Source organism: Chelonia mydas, chromosome 2 (genome assembly GCF_015237465.2).
Source record: "Chelonia mydas isolate rCheMyd1 chromosome 2, rCheMyd1.pri.v2, whole genome shotgun sequence".
NCBI lineage: Eukaryota > Metazoa > Chordata > Testudines > Cheloniidae > Chelonia > Chelonia mydas.
Window position 1 is genome coordinate 66,130,976 of NC_057850.1, and position 17,068 is coordinate 66,148,043.

Below are 17,068 nucleotides of genomic sequence, written 5' to 3' on the forward strand. Positions count from 1 at the left end.
ACCTGCGGTTACCTACTTCTGCTGCAGGAATCTTTGGGGCTGGGCAGCAGCCCTGGAGCTTCCTGGAGACGCAGGGGATTCCCGGAGGTGGGTCTGATCTCCCCTGTACTGCTGGGAGCACCCCAGCAGGGGCTTCTATCTGCTACCCCACCCACGCTGGGGAGGGACAGGACATCCTCTTCCCCTACTCAGCCGCTCTTGGGGACCTCTCCTGGCTGCAGAAACATCCGCACTCCCAACTCACTTCCTGTCCCGAGAGATCTACAGCTGCAGGGAGCGGGGTCATTGTTTGGGGTGCGCCCCTGTGACATTGCACTCCATATTATGTTCTGAAAATATGCTAATGAGTGTGAAGATAATGTAACTGGAATATGCTTCATGCAAAAGGTCTCTTGTAAGGTATCATTGCAAAGCTTATAATCTACTGAGTGTGTTCATCGTATTTGTATAAATGTATCATTCTTGTATCTGAAACTAGAATTACCGTATGAAATATAACTCTGAGGTCCGATTGTAATTATGCAAAGTGTGGGCCATTAATGGTGGCTTGGAATCTTGATGGCTCCCATTAACCAGGGCAATTGGTTGTAAATGGCTCTGTTTACTTGTAAGTCTTCCTGTATACCTGTGTGCTCGCAAGTGGGTAATGAAGTCTTACAGTGACATGTGATCATGTCACCTGAACTGGAATCCATCTTTAACCTGGTGCTTTTCCATTGAGAAGGAGGGGTGGGAACCCAGAGAGGGACAAAAGATTCCCGCCTTGTGCAAAAGCTATATAAGCGAGGGTGTCAAGGTTCCTTCCCCACTCTGAACTCTAGGGTACAGATGTGGGGACCTGCATGAAAGACCCCCTAAGCTTATTCTTACCAGCTTAGGTTAAAAACTTCCCCAAAGTACAAAACTTTGCCTTGTCCTTGAACAGTATGCTGCAACCACCAAGCGTTTTAAACAAAGAACAGGGAAAGAGACCACTTGGAGACGTCTTCCCCCAAAATATCCCCCCCCAAGCCCTACACCCCCTTTCCTGGAGAAGGCTTGATAATAATCCTCACCAATTGGTACAGGTGAACACAGACCCAAACCCTTGGATTTTAAGAACAATGAAAAAGCAATCTGGTTCTTAAAAGAAGAATTTTAATGAAAGAAAAGGTAAAAGAATCACCTCTGTAAAATCAGGATGGTATATACCTTACAGGTAATTAGATTCAAAACATTGAGAATCCCTCTAGGCAAAACCTTAAGTTACAAAAAGACACAAAAACAGGAACACATATTCTCTCCAGCAAAGCTTATTTTACAAGCCATTAAAAAAAAGAAAATCTAATGCATTTTCTAGCTAGATTACTTACTAACTTTACAGGAGTTGTAAGGCTTGCATTCCTGATCTGTTCCCGGCAAAAGCATGACACAGACAGACCAAACCCTTTGTTCCCCCCTCCCCGTGATTTGAACGAATCTTGTCCCCTCATTGGCCATTTTGGGTCAGGTGCCAGCAGGGTTACCTTAGCTTCTTAACCCTTTACAGGTGAAAGGATTTTGCCTCTGGCCAGGAGGGATTTTATAGCACTGTATACAGAAGGGTGATTACCCTTCCCTTTATATTTATGACAGGGAGGAACAGAACAAAGCGGGCTACAGTCATGAGAAATTCCCTAGCTACCACCTGAGCTGGAACAAGGACTGTACCAGGGGAAAGGATTGGGCCCAGACTAGGAAGGCATCCAGTCTATGAAAGAAGCTTATTAAAACATCTCTGAGGGTGAGATTTTATCTGTATTCAGTTTTGCTACTGTATTAGGCTGAGACTTGGGTGTTTTATTTTATTTTGTTTGGTAATTTACTTTGTTCTGTCTGTTATTACTTGGAACCACTTAAATCCTACTTTTTGTATTTAATAAAATCACTTTTTACTTATTAATTAACCCAGAAGAGGTATTACTACCTGGGAGGGGGGGGGCAAACAGCTGTGCATATCTCTCTGAGTGTTACAGAGGGCAAAAAAATTATGAGTAAAACAGATTTATTTGGGGTTTGGACCCCATTGAGAGCTGGATATCTGAGTGCTGAAGACAGAAGCACTTCTCAAGCTGTTTTCAGTTAAGCCTGCAGCTTGTGGGGGATATAATTCAGACCTGGCTAGCATCTCTGGCACAACCAGGCAGGGCACTGAAGTCCCAAGCTGCCAGGTAAACGGGCTCAGAGGTAGTCCCAGCACATCAGGTGGCAGTCCCAAAGGGGTTTCTGTGACCCAACCCCTCACCCCCCCCTTCCAAATGCAATTAGTAGCTTGTTTCAATTAAAATAAAGAAAGGTCATGTGAACTTAACAGGATTTATTCACTGATAATTTACAACAGCAAATAACACTCATGGCTCAACTGCCTGGTTGGTAGATATGGGCATCTGGGACAGTTTTGTAGGGTAGCGATCTCAATTGGCAGCCTCAAACTTGAGAGCCACTGTCTTAAGTTAACAAAAGCAAATGGAAAAAAAAAAAGAAGTTCTGGTTTCTAATGTCATCAATTGAATGTCACCATGGAGCATTCAGCAACTGTGTCTTTCTTCATTCCCTGTCACTGTGCTGAAACACCTGTCCATGTTTAGACGCGGCTCTCTCTGCATCCACAGAGTTCACTGGAATTGTCAGACAGTGCCAAGCTAGCCTTGCGAGGTGGGGGATTCTGCCTTCCACTGAGTTCCAAACTGTAGCACAGGCAAACTACAATCCACTTCTTTCGCAATATTTTTGTAAGCAGGAATCTCCAGCCTACAATACTAGTCAAAGCCAGGAATTGTATTAAGCAAGGTTAAATCCATCAACAGGTGCATTTGTGCAGAGTCAAAAATATGCACAGCTTTTAGGAACCCTGCTACGGTTGTTGAAACTTTTGAGCCATTTTTGCTGCATCGCTTGACTCTTCCCCGTAGCAGTAGTATTGTCTGAGCTTCTTTGCCATGCAAGAAAACATCTGCTGAGCACTGGCATTCAACTCAGCATTGTCTGAATGATTTTCATTTGGCTGCACTTCAGCCCAGAACCGTACATCCATTCCTTTGTTGTACTTTCTGTGGATTGTGACATGTCGAGATTTGAACCAAGTGATTAAGTCCATCAGTGCTGTGGCATTCTTGGCAACGAACTGAACTTTCTCATTCAGCTGAGCATTGTTTAGAAGCACTGAAATTTCTATTAAAATGTGTTTTCAATGTCAGCTCTTCTGAGACGAACTCAGAGTAGTATTTCAGCTGAGCTGCATGGTACTGTAAAGCCCTAGACCAGGAATTCCAGAGAGTAATTATTGGCTGTGGGGAAATGCAATTTTTTGTTCTCCAATTTCAGTCATTTCAGTCGTGTTTGCAATGTGCTGCCGTGTAGAGAGGTAAGCCGGGGCTCACCTCTCTCTGAGGTGGTGGGGACCCCAACCATCTCACTAAGTTCAGGAAGAGGTCTAGCAGAGAATTAGTCCGGCCACAGGAGTCTTCCTCCGCAGCCTTTGTGAGGGTAGAAACAACATAGTTAGTGATCAGGGCGGGGCAATGGTAAGTCAGGGGCTTAGGGCCCCAGGCAAGGTTTGAGCAAGAACAGTATATACACAGTGAGCCCAGGCCCTGGGTCAGGGCAGGGCAATGGTGAGTCAGGGGCTCAGGCCCTCAGGCAGGGGCTGAGCAAGAACAGTATATACACAGTGATCCCAGGCCCTGGGTCAGGGCAGGGCGGTGGTGAGTCAGGTGCTCAGGCAGGGGCTGAGCAACAACTGTTTATCAACAGTGAGCCCAGGCCCTGGGTCTGAAGGCCTGGAAGACGGGGAGACTGCCACCCACGAGTTGGGTGGCAGGGGGGACGCAGGCCCTCCCACTCCACTGTGTCCCAGCCCGGGGCCCTAGCAGGAGCAGAAGACCTGCTGCTGCATCAGTGGGGATCCTGGCCGCAACACACTGATGTGGGTTCCAGCAGTGTCATGGCCAGACTAGGGCTGGCTGTCCCCGGGCTACTTCCAGATTCCCCCTCTTGAGGTACCTGGGTCAGAGTGGTGTCCTCAGGGGGGTCCAACACCATGGGTTCCTCGGGATTGCTGGTGCAGGGCAGGCGCCATCCCTCCTCCAGAAAGCTGGCACAGGGCAGGCTCGGCAACTCCTCCGGGTAACCGCCTCACTACATGCCTGTATCGAAGTTTGCAACTAGATCACTGTTTTAAAGATCGTTTTAATGTAGCAGACCAGTTTATCAACTTTACCAAACTTGTATCTGTACAGCTCCCTGACAAAAGAAATTATATGTGCATTACATGTAATATGGACAGCATTTGGCATTACACTTTGGAAAATAGATTTGAAAGATTTTGTCATGTAAGTTGCATTGTTGCTTATGAAAGCAGATACTTTGTCAAAGTTCGCACCATACTTTGAAATGACTTCAATTATCGCTTGAGAAACTGTAGTGTAGTTAACAGCATCCAAGTAAACGCAATCGGTGAGCACTGTTAATTTTCCTGCTCATACTTGTAGACTCAGATGGGAAGAGTGGTTCCTCCCACCCATTAAGAAGATGATCAAGACTTAATGGGCCATTTGGGACAAAAAGCTTTGTTAGTAACTTCTTCATGGGTGGATGAGGCAAAGTGCAGGAGCCCTCATCCCATCAATTTGAACTGGGGGTGGGGAGAGGTCATATAAAGATGCTTACAAGAAGAAATGGTTCTCTCTTTGCTATTTGAACTCTCACAGCACCAGAGACACTAAACCAAAGCAGAGATCGCCAAGGTCAACCTGGGTCTGCCCTGAAAGACATTTTGAATGGACAGATTAGTACATCTTCACCATTTTTAGGAATCATAGATGGTAACTCATTTGTGCATATATGATTGCTTGCTTTAACCTGTAAATAACTCTTGGAAGCAGAAGCATCTGTTGCTGCAACTTGTGAAGAAGAGCCAGAAGGGAGCAGAAGCAGAGGCAACAGCTATAATTTCGAACCCTTAAGAGAGGGCCTGGACTAAGTAATGTGGCTTATGTAAACCAGATGACAGATCTGTTTGATAAATGGCTCAACGGACGGGCTGTAACTAACTTTGGAGGAATGCAGGATTTGATGATACAGGAGCAATTTCTGAATATGTCCAAGGATGATATAAAACAGTGTTTATAGGATAAGAAAATGGACTCAGCAGGAAGTCTTATTTCTTATGCTGACCAATACGAGTAGTCCCAGACCGCCAGAGAGGCGGGGCAAACCGGAACAAAATGGGTGGAGGGAGGAGAGAGAAACAACCCTGGTCGCAGCTGGAGCAGATACCAGAAGGGACACCCTCAGACCACACCCTACTACCAGGGGGCAGCCCAAGGCCTCAACTACACCCCAAGGAACACTCCAGACACCTTATCGTCCCACCACACCATTCTCCAGCAACCCACCTCGCCCCAGTGACCAGTCAGCTGGGCGATGTTTTAAATGTAACGAGCCGGGGCATATAAAGGCCAACTGCCCCAAGAACCCCAACAGACTACAGATCATTGCAGCGGAATCCCACCAGAGGGCCTCAGGCTCAGATGCCTCCCAGATACCCTCAGAGCGGAGGGAAACTGTGAGTGTGGGCAGGAACAAGGTCACAGCGTGGAGGGACACTGGAGCACAAATGTCGGCTATCCATGCTTCCTTAGTGGACCCCAATTTAATCGACCCAGAGGTCCAACCCTTCAAGTCAAACTCTTTTGACTTGCCTGCAGCCAAGTTGCCAGTCCAGTACAAGGGCTGGTCAGGAACGTAGACTTTTGCAGCTTATGATGATTATCCCATCCCCATGCTGTTAGGGGAAGACTTGGCCAATCATGTGAAGCTAGCTAAGAGGGTGGGAATGGTCACCTGCAACCAGGCTAAGCAAGCTGACACATCTAGCTCTGTTCCGGAAACTTCCAGCAGGACCCGGTCAGAGGTGATGAAACCGGACCCCATGCCAAGGTCTGCAACAACAGTAGTGGATCCAGTCACAGAGACCCAGACAGAGCCAGTCCCAGAACCAGAATCGGAGGAACAACCAGCACCAGAACCATAGCCAGCACTAAATCCAGTACTTGCAACCTCAACACCAGAGGGCCCCATCGAACCTGCCCTGGCAGCAGCAGATAACCCTACACAAGAGGCGCAGCTGGAGCCTGAACCCCAGCATAGCGCACCAGTTCACAGTCAACGGAAACAGCCCCATCATCTGCATCGCTTCCAGAGGGACCAAGCCCAGGTCCACCATCCAATGAGGAACTGATGTCTTCAGCATCACAGGAACAGTTCCAGACCAAACAGGAAGCAGATGAAAGCCTCCAAAGAGCTTGGACGGTGGCACAGAGCAACCCACCACCTCTCAACTCTTCTAATCGATCCAGGTTTGTTGTAGAAAGAGGACTTTTATACAAGGAAACTCTTTCTGGTGGACACCAGGAACACTGGCATCCTCAGAGACGGTTGGTAGTTTAGGAGATTAGGAGAATATGCAGTCGCCTACCTTGACGATGTGGCCATATTTTCGGATTCCTGGGCAGAACAGCTGGAACATCTACAAAAAGTCTTCAAGCACATAAGGGAGGCAGGACTAACTGTTAAGGCTAAAAAGTTTCAAATAGGCCTAAACAGAGTAACTTACCTCAGACACCAGGTGGGTCAAGGAACTATCAACCCCCTACAGGCCAAAGTAAATGCTATCCAAAAGTGGCCTGTCTCAAAGTCAAAGAAACAGGTCCAATCCTTCTTAGGCTTGGCCAGATATTACAGGAGATTTGTACCGCAATACAGCCAAATCGCCACCCCACTGACAGACCTAACCAAAAAGAAACAGCCAAATGCCGTTCAGTGGACCGAAGAGTGTCAGAAGGCCTTTAACCAGCTTAAAGCGACACTCATGTCTGACTCTGTGCTAAGGGCCCCAGACTTTGACAAACCGTTTCTGGTAACCACAGATGCATCCGAGCATGGTGTAGGAGCAATCTTAATGCAGGAAGGACCAAATCAAGAGTTCCATCCTCTTGTGTTTCTCAGCAAGAAGCTGTCTGAGAGGGAAAGCCACTGGTCAATCAGTGAAAAGGAACGTTACACCATTGTCTACGCTCTGGAAAAGCTACGCCCATACATTTGGGGACGGCGTTTCCACCTGCAAACCAACCATGCTGCGCTACAGTGGCTTCATACCACCAAGGGAAATAACAAACTTATTCAGTGGAGTTTAGCTCTCCAAGATTTTGATTTTGACATACAACACATTTCAGGAGCTTCTAACAAAGTGGCCGATGCACTCTCTTGTGAGAGTTTCCCAGAATCAACTGGTTAAAATCGTCCTTGAGATGTGGAAAATATTGTTAGTCTTTATATACTTGGTAGTATATTTAGAGGTTCATGTGTCTTAACTCTGTTTTCTCCTAGAGCTCCAGGAAGAAATCACAGCCAGTGTTTAACCCTATCTGTGATTTGGGGTGGGGGTGTCATAAATATAAAGGGAAGGGTAACCACCTTTCTGTATACAGTGCTATAAAATCCCTCCTGGCTAGAGGAAATCCACATGCCTGAGTCTGGCATTGCAGATGGTGACATGCAGGTGCTTCTTTGCATGTTGGTTGCTCAGGTGGAATGCAGAGACAGCTGTTTGAGGGTTTGGGCAGAATCACCACAACCAGTAATGGTGCCATGATGGATCCTTGTGGGGCCCGGGTGTCCATAGAAGAGATCTGCTGGTCTGTTCCATTAGATGTACACAAAACCCATCTTTGCATTTGGTGAGCATGATTGTCAGTAGGTGCAGTGTTGGTCTGCAATGCACTATTTTCAAACTTCAGTGTACGTCATCAGTGCAATTACCTAATTGCGGGTGTTGTAAGTTCTGAGACCTTTCTCTGCAGCCACATTAGGACAGCAGGAACCATGAGCCAAGAAGCAGAAAGTCACATCCTCACATTCTATCTAAATTCCATTAAAACAATGAAATATCAGGTTGTTAAGAAGGCGTTCCTGTCCTAATAGTACCCACCACCACAAGATACAGAAACAGATCTTAAGATGTTTAAAGAAAACTTTGTTTGACAGCATTCTGTCTGGCAAGGAATCACTTATCAACAGTTGTAGTTGTGAAATCTCTACCTCTGTATTGTTTTGCTTTTATGGTCCCTACTGATCTATTGTTTATCTGTATGATTTCTGTATTGTTCTTTGATTGTTTGTCTGTTGCATAACTAATTTTGCAAGACTTAAGTCAACTAAGGTGGTGGAGTACGACTGGGTAAAGAATTGATTTGCAATATGTTGGGATTACTCAAAGAATTATTTTACAATATTTTGGTAAAATTATTGGTTAAGGTATAGGTAAGCAGGACTGAAGTTTCACTATATAAACTGAGGTTCAAGAAGGAGACCAGCTAGGAAGGAAGGAAGGAAAGAAAGAAGAAGGAGAAGAAAAAGAAGAACTCCTTACCTCCAAGACAGCTCAAGATCAGAGCTACTAGAATCCTAGGCATCACCATGACATGCAGCAACCAGAACCCAAATGAGACTGTGACCTTGCCTGGCAAACAGGGAAAGTCCACCTGCATGATCAGGACTGGTGAGCATAGCATTGTATGTTTAATGTGTGTATTCTTCTTGGTGATTGTTAATAAATAGAGGTTAAGGATATTACTGTATAAGACTCTTTCACTGGTAAAAGGTCCTGTAAACCCTCAGAAGATTATGCCCTGAGTCCTAGGAATTGAGTATGGGTAGGTGCCTAAATTAACTGGGTTACGCCTTGAGCCCTAGGAACTGGGGAAGGGTGAGAGCCCTACAGTGTGCGGGTAACAGTGTTTCTTCCCAATCAATTGTTCTCCATGTCCACTGGAGTTTGACAGGACGTACTTGGCTTAATCTGCAACAAGGGAGATTTAGGCTAGATATGAGGAAAAACTTTCTAACTACAAGGGTAATTAAGCCCTGGAATAGGCTTCCAAGGAAAATTGTGGAATCCCCATCACTGGAGGTTTCCAAGAACAGGTTAGATGAAAACCTATCAGGGATGGTCTAAGTTTACTTGGTCCTGTCTCAGAGCAGGGGGCTGGACTTGATGACTTCTCAAGGTCCCTTCCAGACCTACCTTTCTATGATTCTGTGAAACCCAGACTGATCTTCAGGGATGTAGTCCTTAAAGATGGGTGTAAGTTTCTGGAGTAGCATCTTTTCCAGGAATACGTACATTATGCATAGTAATTATATCAGCCAGTACTTTTTTCGATAGTCAGTTCCTTCCCCTGGTTTCAAAATGGTGGCAACCTTTGCCAGTTACCATATCTTGGGCATTTGGCCAAAGGCATGCGGGTTAGTAAAGAAATGTGTCAGCTAGTCATGGCTATGCTGACCTATGTTTTCAGAAATTCTGGGAAGATGCCACCTGGGCCTGCAGCTTTGCCTAATTTGGTAAGTGTTATGGCCTTGTCCACTTCTTCTCTAGTGAATGGCTTTGATAGATTTGATGTTGCTGGGCAGTCGGATATGGATCGATAAAGCTCTTCCTTCACTTTCCTTTTTTGATAATTTGTCTGAGCCTTGGAATTCAGGAGCATTTACATGAACATAAGAACGGCCATACTGTGTCAGACCAAAGGTCCATCTAGCCCAGTATTTTTCGATAGTGGCCAATGTCAGGTTCCCCAGAGGGAATGAACAGAACAGATAATCATCAAGAATTCCATCCCCTGTCACCCATTCCCAGACTCTGGAAAACAGAGGCTAGGGACACCATCCCTGCCCATCCTGGCTAATAGTCATTGATGGACCTATCCTCCATGAATTTATCTAGTTCTTTTTTTAACCCTGTTATAGTCTTTGCCTTCACAACATCCCCTGGCAAGGAGTTCCACAGATTGACTGCGTTGTGATGGTGATGGCATTAGCTGTAACATGGGGTACTCTGCTTTGGGGAGGGTTAGCAGCGCCTACTGCCAAGATTGAGGATTGGAGCTGACTAAGCAGAGCAGTGCCTAATTTGTGGGTGGGACAGGGCAGAAAGGCTAATTAAGCCATTAGCCAAAGCCCACAAATAGGCACAAGAAGGAATTGAAAAGGGGGGAAAGCAGGCAGTGAGAGGGAGAGAGAGATTGCTCTCCCCCTGCTTGTAAAGGCGCTAGGTATGCTGTGAAGGTGGTGGGACTCATCCACTGCATGCATCCGATGAAGTGAGCTGTAGCTCATGAAAGCTTATGCTCAAATAAATTGGTTAGTCTCTAAGGTGCCACAAGTACTCCTTTTCTTTTTAAGCGTCTCTGTGTGGTTTGTAGACCGAGACAGACACAGGACCAAGGGGGCCCTGTTACACCATTACTCTCAGCTAATGGAGTTCAGTGATTCCAGGAGAGTGGTTGCAGCAGAAGGGTCACCTGTTATCCTGAACGTCTTTAGGAGGGTCTCACTGTCTGCCAACCAGCAGGGAATATAGGTGTTCCTGTAGCTGCAGGCAGGGCCGTCCTTAGGATTTATGGGGCCCTATGGAATATTATTAAACTGGTGCCCCTATGCTCCATGGCAGCCCAGGCTCACATGTGTATTTTAGATAAGGGTGGTCTTTTGAAGGATTTATTTAAAGAACTATATGTCTGCAGATCCAAGCATTTAAGACTAAAGATGAATACTCAGATTGTGCATCTAGAAAAGGAGGACTTGTGGCACCTTAGAGACTAACCAATTTATTTGAGCATGAGCTTTCGTGAGCTACAGCTCACTTCATCGGATGCATACTGTGGAAATTGCAGAAGACATTATATACACAGACACCATGAAACAATACCTCCTCCCACCCCACTCTCCTGCTGGTAATAGCTTATCTAAAGTGATGATCAAGTTGGGCCATTTCCAGCACAAATCCAGGTTTTCTCACCCTCCGCCCCCCCACAGACAAACTCACTCTCTTGCTGGTAATAGCCCATCCAAAGTGACCACTCTCTTCACAATGTGTATGATAATCAAGGTGGGCCATTTCCTGCAGAAATCCAGGTTCTCTCACCCCCTCACCCCCCTCCAAAAACCACACACACAAACTTATTCTCCTGCTGGTAATAGCCTATCCAAAGTGACCACTCTCCTTACAACCTGCATGAAAATCAAGGTGGGCCATTTCCAGCACAAATCCAGGTTTTCTCACCCCCCCCCTCCCCACATACACACACAAACTCACTCTCCTGCTGGCAATAGCTCATCCAAACTGACCACTCTCCCCACAATGTGCATATCATGCACATTGTGGGGAGAGTGGTCACTTTGCATGAGCTATTACCAGCAGGAGAGTGAGTTTGTGTGTGTATGGGGGTGGGGGAGTGAGAAAACCTGGATTTGTGCTGGAAATAGCCCACCTTGATGATCACTTTAGATAAGCTATTACCAGCAGGAGAGTGGGGTGGGAGGAGGCATTGTTTCATGGTGTCTGTGTATATAATGTCTTCTGCAATTTCCACAGTATGCATCCGATGAAGTGAGCTGTAGCTCACGAAAGCTCATGCTCAAATAAATTGGTTAGTCTCTAAGGTGCCACAAGTCCTCCTTTTCTTTTTGCGAATACAGACTAACACGGCTGTTACTCTGAAACCTGTCATTGTGCATCTAAAAAGCTATGCAAGGATTTTTTAGAGATGTGATTTCACAATGTTCAGCAACACACTAATGAATTATTTTTAAAGCAAATTTTAAACTAAGGTCCTGTAAGCTAAAATGTTCTGAGTAAATATTACAGTTATGCACAACTGTTTTCATCAGTATATTCAGAAACTCACCTTATATACCTGGGGGTTGGCAAATGCCTGTTAAATGGCTTCATTACAACTTGAATGGCTCTTTAACAGTTTCAGTGTTGTGCTAATAGGTCTGGCAGGCTGGAAGGCTTTTTCACTTTTAAGTACTAGATCCCCTCCGGAGGAAGACTCACCAGGCTGCAGCAGCTAGCTGTGGGAGCCTGCAGGAAGGGTCAGATCAGGGATAGGAAAAGGCACTAAGACCCAGGGGTGCCCCAAATTTTTGGGTACCCTACACAGTCACTTATGCTGCGTATGCCTAAGGATGGCCCTGGCTGCTGGGGATGTTCCTTTTCGCTGCCACATTAAGGAGGCTGGTACCTTTCTAATGCAAAGAAGCACTGGCAATGTTATAGAAAATTTTCCCTCCCAATTTCCTCTAACTTCTTTCATTTTAATTGTATACCTTGAATGTTGTTTGATTTTATCCAAATTGTCTTAGTTAAATTGTTTTCACTGATATAGTTCACCAACTCTGTTTAATATATATAAATATTTAACTCTAATGATGGGGAAAGGGTCATCTATATTTTGCTAGACTCAGTTTTGTATTTTTCTTGTAACAGGGCTTTTCATATATATACTTAATACTGATTGGTGGGTTAATTAGTTAGCTGACTAGCTAATTGAATAGTTCCACAGTCCAGCAGATGAGGAGTAAAAGTCTGCATGGATTCCAGTTGGAGATTTCTGCAAGCAAGAGGAGAGCTATTGTTCCAGTGCTTTTGACACAGCAGACTGTACAGAGTTGGTGAATAAAGACTAATTTGGGGGGAACTCAATCTAATATATCAGAGGGACAAATACCGGAGAGGGAGAGGAATTATTTAAGCTCAGTACCAATGTGGACACAAGAACAAATTAATATAAACTGGTTTCAGAGTAACAGCCGTATTAGTCTGTATTCACAAAAAGAAAAGGAGTACTTGTGGCACCTTAGAGACTAACCAATTTATTTGAGCATAAGCTTTCGTGAGCTACAGCTCACTTCATTGCGATGAAGTGAGCTGTAGCTCACGAAAGCTTATGCTCAAATAAATTGGTTAGTCTCTAAGGTGCCACAAGTACTCCTTTTCTTTTTGTGGATATAAACTGGCCACCAGGAAGTTTAGACTTGAAATTAGATGAAGGTTTCTAACCATCAGAGGAGTGAAGTTTTGGAATAACCTTCCAAGGGAAGCAGTGGGGGCAAAAGATCTATCTGGCTTTAAGATTAAACTCGATAAGCTTATGGAGGAGATGGTATGATGGGATAACGTGGTTTTGGTGATTAAATATTCATGGTAAATAGGCCCAATAGCCTGTGATGGGATATTAGATGGGATGGGAACTGAGTTACCCAGGAAAGAATTTTCTGTAGTATCTGGCTGATGAATCTTGCCCATATGCTCAGGGTTTAGCTGATCGCCATATTTGGGGTCGGGAAGGAATTTTCTTCCAGGACAGATTGGAAGAGGCCCTGGAGGTTTTTCGCCTTCCTCTGTAGCATGGGGCACGGGTCACTTGCTGGAGGATTCTCTGCTCCTTGAAGTCTTTAAACCACGATTTGAGGACTTCAATAGCTCAGACATAGATGAGAGGTTTTTCGCAGGAGTGGTGGGTGAAATTCTGTGGCCTGCGTTGTGCAGGAGGTCAGACTAGCTGATCACATTGGTCCCTTCTGACCTAAATATCTATGAATCTATGAAACTTCTCATGGCTGGTTATGTTGGCAGGTATTCTATGAAACACTTTTTTTCCTATGGTTTCCATGAAATCGTTCCAGTCAGTCTTCGTATAGTTCCAGTGCATCTTTGGTAATGATGCAATTAGGGAGACTTGCAGACTAACATGTAAGATGACAGAACAGTGTTGGCTATGCAAAAAAGTGTTGAGGGCAGTTAGTTCTCCATTAGGGGCCATGCACTCTGGTCACAGAACACAAAGCACAAGTCTGGCATATAGTCTTTTCTCGATCATGCAGAATGGAAGGCTCCTAGCTGCTTAGAATCAAACAGGAGGCGCTTGTCTTGATTCAAGGCCCATTCAAGAAATTGTTCACCTGCAGTATTGTTGTCATCATATCCCCAGGACATATGATGGCTATTGAAGTCTCTGACCCATTTTATTGAAAGGCGGCTGTGATGTGGAAGACAGCAGAGGAAATTTAAACAGCCCTTGGATCGTGTGGACTGAAGGTATACACCACTGACTTCCTGAGGAAACTACAATCCATTGGTGATCTTCCTGAAAACACCATCCTGGCCACCATGGATGTAGAAGCCCTCTACACCAACATTCCACACAAAGATGGACTACAAGCCGTCAGGAACAGTATCCCCAATAATGTCACGGCAAACCTGGTGGCTGAACTTTGTGACTTTGTCCTCACCCATAACTATTTCACATTTGGGGACAATGTATACCTTCAAATCAGCGGCACGGCTATGGGTACCCGCATGGCCCCACAGTATGCCCACATTTTTATGGCTCACTTAGAACAACGCTTCCTCAGCTCTCGTCCCCTAATGCCCCTACTCTACTTGCGCTATATTGATAACATCTTCATCATCTGGACCCATGGAAAAGAAGCCCTTGAGGAATTCCACCATGATTTCAACAATTTCCATCCCACCATCAACCTCAGCCTGGTCCAGTCCACATAAGAGATCCACTTCCTGGACACTACGGTGCTAACAAACGATGGTCACATAAACACAACCCTATACTGGAAATCTACCGACCGCTATTCCTACCTACATGCCTCCAGCTTTCATCCAGACCACACCACACAATCCATTGTCTACAGCCAAGCTCTACGATACAACCGCATTTGCTCCAACCCCTCAGACAGAGCCAAACACCTACAAGATCTCTATCAAGCATTCTTACAACTACAATACCCACCTGCGGAAGTGAAGAAACAGATTGACAGAACCAGAAGAGTACCCAGAAGTCACCTACTACAGGACAGGCCCAACAAAGAAACTAACAGAACGCCACTAGCCATCACCTTCAGCCCCCAACTAAAACCTCTCCAATACATCATCAAGGATTTACAACCTATATGAAGGACGACCCATCACTCTCACATATCTTGGGAGACAGGCCAGTCCTTGCTTACAGACAGCCCCCCAACCTGAAGCAAATACTCACCAGAAACCATACACCACACAACAGAACCACTAACCCAGGAACCTATCCTTGCAACAAAGCCCCTTGCCAACTGTGTCCACATCTATTCAGGGGACACCATCATAGGGCCTAATCACATAAGCCACACTATCAGAGGCTCGTTCACCTGCACATCTACCAATGTGATATATGCCATCATGTGCCAGCAATGCCCCTCTGCCATGTACATTGGTCAAACTGGACAGTCTCTACGTAAAAAAATAAATGGACACAAATCAGACGTTAAGAATTATAGCATTCAAAAACCAGTTGGAGAACACTTCAATCTCTTTGGTCACTCAATTACAGACCTAAAAGTTGCAATTCTTCAACAAAAATCTTCAAAACCAGACTCCGAGAGACTGCTGAATTGGAATTAATTTGCAAACTGGATACAATTAACTTAGGCTTGAACAGAGACTGGGAGTGGATGGGTCATTACACAAAGTAAACTATTTCCCCATGTTTATTCTCCACTCCCCACTGTTCCTCAGACATTCTTGTCAACTGCTGGAAATGGCCCACCTTGATTATCACTACAAAAGGTGTCGTCGCCCCCCCCCCCGCGCTCTGGTAATAGCTCATCATAAGTGATCACTCTCGTTACAGTGTGTATGGTAACACCCATTGTTTCATGTTCTCTGTGTATATACATCTCTCCACTGTATTTTCCACTGAATGCATCCGATGAAGTGAGCTGTAGCTCATGAAAGCTTATGCTCAAATAAATATGTTAGTCTCTAAGGTGCCACAAGTACTCCTTTTCTTTTTGCGAATACAGACGAACACGGCTGCTACTCTGAAACCTGTATTCCCCATGTATGGTCCAGCAAGTGTCAGAAGCCCAGATGCTGGCAGTACATCTTAGTGGTTAGAAACAGAGTGGGAGAGGGCCAGGAGCAGGAGTCAGAAACCAGAGCCAGGGATCAGAGCCAGAGTCAGGAGCTTGTTAGCATGCATGTAGGTTCTTTTATTTTTAATATGTTTTCTCTGTAATGATTTCTACCTTAAGAATAAAATAGGCTTGCTTAGAAAGAACCGTGTGGTATCTTATACCTGTAGCACTCTGTTATCAGAATGACGAGAAAGCAAGCAAGTCTGTTTAGGCAGACTGTCTTTGCTGTGAGTAACACAATGAAAGCAGGGAACTCTTCCATCTGGGACATACCCTGATCAGAAGGGAATGAGACACAGGTCTCCCTGCCAGGAGAGGCAACTGCAGGGGAGCCAGAAGCCTAAGATTGAGTGTCCTTACTGGACCACTGAGGGGAAATACAGGAGAAGTTGCCCTGAACTGTGACATATCTGGAGCTCTAAATTTGGGTAGTTAGTGAGAAGAGAGGCCACTGCTCAGCCAGTTTTATCCTGGTGTCCATCTACTACTACTTCTAATTCATCCTGAGGACCTTTTATGAACTCTTCACAGTCCCTTTAGCAGTGCTTCTTAGCTTAATTTCCAGTTAGCACTTCCTCTCTCTCAGCATATTGGAACTCCAATCACTTACATCCGTCCCTGGAGTGAGTCCCTAGTCACACCCTGAACATGGTGCTGCCCAGTGTTGCCAACACTCTTGTGATATTTGGTGTGTGATGCCCTCCAGACAAAGGATTAGATAAGAGCTACAGCATCCATTTTGTCAAGCCTCTTCTCCTTCCTTTCTCCTCTTCGCCCCCACCCTCCCTTACTCTGGGGGAAAACATGGAGAATGGAATAGGAAGATGGGCGAGTCTCTACCAGCTCCTACACATGATTTTTAAATGTGTGGGGTTCACTGGATCGCTAATACCTGGAAGCTCCTGCCCTACACTGTAGTCTGAAAGCATGTGTGGCAAGTTAATGACAGAAAGGTAGGAAGGTGCCATTTTGATTTGTAAAAAATAATGTCAATGACAGGTTTCAGAGTAGCAGCCCTGGGCCACACGTATTCCTGTTCATAATGTCAATGGTGTCTCCCTCTGCAGAATGGCGGGAGGGCCTCACTGCTCCCCTTACAGGTCCTCCGGTTGGTGGAAATTTCCTCCCACAAAGGTCCAAACAAGGCGAACCTGGAGCAGTGATGTAGCTATAGACTCAAGAAACTGTCTAAAACTCAACTTTTTCAATTGTACACGGTGCTCATATCAAAAAG

At 45.4% G+C, this 17,068-nt stretch overlaps 1 long non-coding RNA gene across 1 annotated transcript; it reads right to left on the reverse strand.

Moving 5' to 3' along the window:
• Positions 1–1,878: 1,878 nt before the first annotated feature.
• Positions 1,879–5,263, reverse strand: LOC122464468. Its single transcript, XR_006288520.1, has 3 exons — positions 4,687–5,263; positions 4,021–4,163; positions 1,879–3,494 (listed from the first exon to the last, which is right to left on the reverse strand). It is a non-coding gene; the product is annotated as an uncharacterized LOC122464468 (long non-coding RNA).
• Positions 5,264–17,068: the final 11,805 nt, after the last annotated feature.